This window comes from Dicentrarchus labrax, unplaced genomic scaffold (genome assembly GCF_905237075.1).
Source record: "Dicentrarchus labrax unplaced genomic scaffold, dlabrax2021, whole genome shotgun sequence".
Classification (NCBI taxonomy): domain Eukaryota; kingdom Metazoa; phylum Chordata; class Actinopteri; family Moronidae; genus Dicentrarchus; species Dicentrarchus labrax.
The window spans coordinates 25,403,760-25,409,759 of record NW_026136721.1 but is presented as its reverse complement, the minus strand read 5'-3'; the positions used below and the strand labels follow the sequence as shown (position 1 = coordinate 25,409,759).

Here is a 6,000-nt window from a genome sequence, read left to right as displayed (position 1 = left end):
ATACTGTACAATACATCACAACGTTATGGAGAGCTGGCAGGGCCAGTGTTACTGTTTTTTAATGGTAACTAATATAGTTCAGTTGTTAAATTGTGATATGTACAATCACAATATTTTCAAATGGCAGCCTGTACATAGTGTACTTCTAATCTTTGACCAGTAAGTGGTGCTTGAGCTCCTAAATGGGATCCTACAACTCTCTCTCTCTCGCTCTCTCCGCCCTCCTCTCTCTCTCTCTCTCTCTCTCTCTCACACACACACACACACACACACACACACACACACACACACACACACAAACACACCTTCTGGTTTTGGCTAAAGCTACAGTAAAATCAAACTTTACACTGTACATTCACTCTGAGGTCTCCAGCTTCATGTTGTTAAAGCTGAACCTTTTACCATATAAAGAGGCATTTAGTGTCTTCCACCTCAATTTATATTAATTCATACATCAATACATCATATTTAAACACACCCTTTTAGTGAGTTATTGTCAGAAAGCATATTTCAAATCTTCACTTCCCTGCCCCTTATATGCTCCTCAAATAAGATATTCTGTATAATGTCATCCAAGTGGCCACATTAACATCTATGTGTGATGATGTGTTTAATAACAGGAGTCCAACAAAAGAAAAGTCAAATTACATGAGATTTATCATTTCACAACCTTTAAAATCATTGTTGCAGTACGTTGTTTTATTGTACAAAAATATTACTGGTTGGTTCACACAGATTTAAATTGCAACTCAGTTTTCCTTGCAGGCACACTTACACATCCTATATAAAGTTCACTAGGAGGATGGTATACAACGACACCTAGGTCTGTAAGAGAATCATTCAGTCAAACTCAAGGATTACATTTGTATCATGTAGTAGCATGGGTATGGAATTTAAAGTGATAAAGTAAATGACAAAGGCAAATTCTAGTTGCTGTAAATACACAACTATTTTTAATCACACAGATACAGAAAATATCCCCGGGCTGTGAAGCATGGGAACAAAACATCAGCTGGAGAATGAAGCCCTGGAAGCAGATTTCTAGTGCGGTCTTGTTTCTATTTTCTCCTCTTTTTCTGTCACCACATAACAACGTAACGTATGATTTGTTGCAAGAGTTATGACCCCCACACTAACACCCAGCTTAGAAAGGTCTGCAGTGTTCTCAAACTTTATGATGCCAAGGACCCACAAAAAAATAAACAGTGTGCTGCTGATACCATATCTGACAAGTGTTTTGCAGTTGTCATGACTACAGCTAGTAATTATAGTAGGAAAGGTGACTGTAAAATGGATTAAATCTGCAATAAAATCTAAAAACTTGTATCAGGAGAACCAAAATAGACTCCTGTAAAATCTACCATGATCCAACCCAATACCCAATCCTATGAAATTTTAAGTTGATCTACTCCATGGTCATTTCTAGCTCATCAACGACCACCACTAACGAAACCTCAGGGCAATAGCCAGGATTGTAGACATACTAAAAATCTAAAACAACAAGGCTACAACACTGTGAACTACTACTAATGATCATTATTTTCTTCATTTATCAATCTGGTCCAGTAAATGTCAAAAAAGTCAAAGACCCAAATATATTCTCTTTACACTATAGCGACTCCCTTATATTTTGCAATACTAATACATTCCTGGCTATTATACTTAGGAAAATGCAGCATATGATATAAACTAAATGGAATATAAAGTAATGCAGGTCTCAGAACTAGAGTTTTACACAGCGCCCTTCTTCAAATGGCCGCTTAACAATGCAGCACTCAGTTGATGTTGTTCTTCAGTGGTGCCCAAAAGTCTCAAACAAATCTGCAAGTAATTATATTACCAAAAAGCGTCTGACACCCAGTGAACATTGAGGCATTTGGGGCTTTTGGTTCTCTGGGGAAGTTGCCCACTTGCGTAATCTTGGCTTGTATAAAACAGATAAAAGCAACAAATTCCCAGACTGCAGAAGCTGCACCCAGAGAATTTATGCTTGATTATATACCTAAATATTTAATTTTAATTCATCAGAAGCAAAAACGTACCCTCACCCAATCCACTACGCTCAAGAATTTTGCTGCAACCTCCTTACTTGGTATTTTATGGTAGCAACCTTTAGATTGTAACTAATTCTAACTAGTTTGCTTTCTTGAAGAACTTGTGCTACTGGTACACTTCGTAAGATCACCATCACTCGCTGTTCAGCAAAAGTTTTATAATCCTTTTATAATCTTTTTGTTAAAGTGTCCGATCCCTGTTCATTATAACAAAACTTTAAACGATTCAAACAACACAGCAAAAATGTTCCCACCTTAAACTACTTTACTTTGAGGACCTCCAGGAACAAAAACAGCCTCAGGTCCCCATGAATTCCATGACTCTTCCACTCTTTGTATAAAGACTGACTGACTGGTTGGATGATTGACAGGATGCTAAATAGTAACGAAATTCACAAAGCAAAGCAGCAGCTGGCAGAACCAAATTGTCCTAACAGCTTTTAATGTTGGACTCGATGAATGAGACATGCTTGTCTGTCTGTCTGTCTGTCTGTCTGCCCCCCCATCAGAAGATGGGAGGGATGAGTGTGTTTTTTTTTTTTTTTTTTTTTATGATTCATGTTTTTGCATCTGTTCAAGCATTGTCTCTCACTCTCTCTCTCCTCCCTCCTCCTCCTCCTCTCTCTCTCTCTCCCTCTCTCCTCCCTGGTCCTCCTCTGCAGGCCTGCTGCTCTCTGCTGCAGAGAGGGGCTGCGTGACGTCAGTGAAGGCTGGAGCGGTTCCTTGGTTTGGAGAGAGAGAGAGAGAGAGAGAGAGAGAGAGAGAGAGAGAGAGAGAGAGAAAATAAAATAAAAAAAATGGGGAGAAGATGGCGAGGTGAGTGAGACGCACATTTTCTATTATTTTCGTCTTCCGAGCACATTTGCGTCGCTGTGTGTGTGTGTGTGTGTGTGTGTGTATGTGTGTGTTTACGATTACCGCTTCATTGACGCCGCTGCTCCCGTGTGCAACACATTTTATGCAACGTCGGGGAGTCCGGCTCCAGCGATGAGCCAGTGCTGCTGTGAAAACGGGAGAAAAATTCGGGTACATGCCCTAAAGCTGTCGCCCTGTCCTCCCGAGAGGGCGACAGTTTGCTGCCATCAGCATCGGCGTGACTCCGGGCCCGTTCGTGCATTTAACTCATTTACGGTGGCGTTCATTTCTCTATGATGACATTTTGGTGATGCCGCTCGTCCACACCCACATGATATGCTGCGTGCGACTGATCCATGTGCAGTGCAGATATGAGGTCCGATCAATTATGTTGTTGTTGTTTTTTAGCGCCAGTGTTTACTGTCACGTCGTTAAAGCGGTTGTCAGTCGAGAGCCGGAATCAGCTTTTCAGAGCGACAGGAGACTTTGGCCGGCCTGTTTGGCCTGGATGTGTGAGGATTGTACCTGCTAATTGCTGTATTTAGATGTGCTCCATTACAAGTTAAACGTGTCTGCTTACAAACCTGTTCTTTTTATGCATAAATGCGCCATTATTTCATATACAACATACATGCATCTATTATCTTCTTGCAGTTGTGTTCCCAGTCAGGAATCCTTGTGCACATTTAATATTCCACTGAGCACACTTGGCTTCAAGAGGGAAGTGTCCAAGGGAATCATGACTATATAATATTCGCTCTCTAATAATAACGTTCCCATGGGACGCCTCAAACTCTCTCGGTGTGCCTCAACCCCTGAGGCAGCACACTGCTGAAGTGACAAACAGCCAGGGCTACTAGAGTTTGGGAAACTGTCATGTGACCACAGTGCATGAGAAATCTGACTCACAGTCAGTGGGCCTTAGCCTGTATGCTGCTGTGTTTGTAGAAGTCAGATGTGACAAAACTTGGAGCAGCCATGCTGAAAAAGAGGAGGAATAGCTGCAGCAGAAAATGAACATGTTTGATGGGATGTTTTCGTAGAATCAGATTAGATTTACGTGTCATAAGATAACTGAGCTATCAAGCCCCTGGCTGCTCTTTTATTCAAGAAAGAGTTGTGTTCTGTATCTGCACTGCAGCAACAATGTGAATACACATGCTACATGCCAATGTGCAAACCCCATGACTTCTTCATTCACTGGTCTAAGACCTGATTTTGTGATAGCACACCTGCAGTTTTCAGCAGTCATGTAAATGTCACTGCAGACAGATGTTTTCCCAAATGATCACATGTGAGGCAGGAATTCATACTGATGCAGAATATTTTACTGTCTATCTGTGGATATTCCTACTGGTGTGTGTGTATGGTTATGTTACTTTGTGTGTGTTTTCATTCAGTAAGCATGTGCGCATATTCATTACCCATGATCCCACAGCAGATAGAAATCCTCCATTGTTAGAAAATATATGACTGTGTGAATATTGTATTTGCGCCGTTTTGGGGCAGTAAGGAAAGTTTTGTTTACATTAATACTGATTCCGAAGATTGTCTCTGTTGCATGTACCATATATTTTCTGTTAACCTTCTCATGCTCACCATCTATCTATCTATCTATCTATCTATCTATCTATCTATCTATCTATCTATCTATCTATCGACTGATTGGCCGTTACCGCTGGATGTGAAGGAGGGATGCAGATCTACCTGTCAGGATGTTGTCAGTCAGTTCATGCATACGAGCTAGCACACTAAAACTCACATATCCCACAGGTATTAAAGGATAAGACTGGTGATATTCTATATCTTTGAAAACACCAAAACAAACAATTCATAAGTTTGTCTCTCCAAACTTTCTGGCTTCCTCAATCTGTCTCTACAAGCTTAAATCTCTCCTGCTTAAAATGTTAATCTTCAAGACAAAGGCTCACAAATATATAGTTTCATTAAAATAAGGTAATTAATAATAACGTTATTAAAGTAATTTCCTAAAATAGCTGGTCTGTGGTCAGGTGAATAAACTAAATCAGGCATTAATTGATTAATCCTTTTGTAAATAAACTTTCAGAAATGTCTTTAAATGTCTTTGTCTGACCAACAGCCCACAATCCAAAGAGATCTAGATATGAAACACAGGAAAGCAGCAAATCCATACATTAGAGAAGGTGGTAACAGAATATTTGAAAAATGAAAAACTCAAACAATTATACTAACATCTAAATAGTTGATGATTAATTGATAATTTTAGCTCTAAAGAAAAATATATCGCCAGCCTTATCCTTCATAAACCCTCTCCTCTGACAAATCCAGACAGTTTTGTGCCTAATTTGAAACTTGTTATTTCAATGTTATCTAGTTTAATGCCTTAAGTATCAATTCTCTTGTGATCAGACAATTTTTCCCTTCAGCTAATCATTAATTTACTTTAGACTGTGTGTGTGTGACCATGCACAGCTGGCTCAGGCATCTCCAGACCGTTGTGTTATTATTGTAGCTGCCTGTAAAATGGTGTTCATCCAAACATCACTTAAAGATTAAGATCAGGCTCATGATTCGGGCCTTTAAACTTCTCTGACAGCTTTGTGATGGCCAAAGACTGACGGTGGAAAAATACAAACCCCAACGTGTAAATTGCACTTATGCAGTATTTACTAATTCTTTGTTATTATTTGAAAGGGTTTTGAACCACTGAATAACGACATATGCATTTTTGATTGACATGTTACCAAATTTGATTAAATGCTCTCTCATTTGGAGTCTCCAGCCCTTGTTAGACTGAGTGCCATATATCTGCCCAGTTGAAATAGGAAATATTTAATCTGCACCGAATTCCTCGCTCCTCTACCAGCTACATGAATATCATGCCAACACAGGCTCAGGATTAATGAGTATAAGAGGACCTCAGAGACAGTCAAAATGCAGCCACAAATCACCGAACCCATTTTCTGCATCATTTCCCACAAACGTCCTCTATAGAAGCTACATCCTCAGTCTTGTTTTGGCTAACACAGGGGGCTTAACGTACGTACATAAGAAGCTTACTTGTGTTCTTTAAAGAGGATATGAGATACTGAGAAGGTACAGTATCTTT

General features: G+C 39.7%; 1 protein-coding gene and 1 long non-coding RNA gene across 2 annotated transcripts in view; one reads left to right on the top strand and one right to left on the bottom strand.

Annotated features, from left to right (window-relative positions):
* Positions 1 to 639: 639 nt before the first annotated feature.
* Positions 640 to 3,549, bottom strand: LOC127354873 (uncharacterized). The gene is made up of 2 exons (XR_007881636.1): positions 2,973 to 3,549; positions 640 to 2,776 (listed from the first exon to the last, which is right to left on the bottom strand). It is a non-coding gene; the product is annotated as an uncharacterized LOC127354873 (long non-coding RNA).
* fbxo41 (F-box protein 41) overlaps positions 2,771 to 6,000 on the top strand; it is a 50,360-nt gene continuing 47,130 nt past the window's right edge. Inside the window, exon 1 of the mRNA XM_051385156.1 lies at positions 2,771 to 2,870. The gene's annotated coding sequence lies outside the window, so the exon portion shown is untranslated. The remainder of the gene's footprint in view (positions 2,871 to 6,000) is intronic.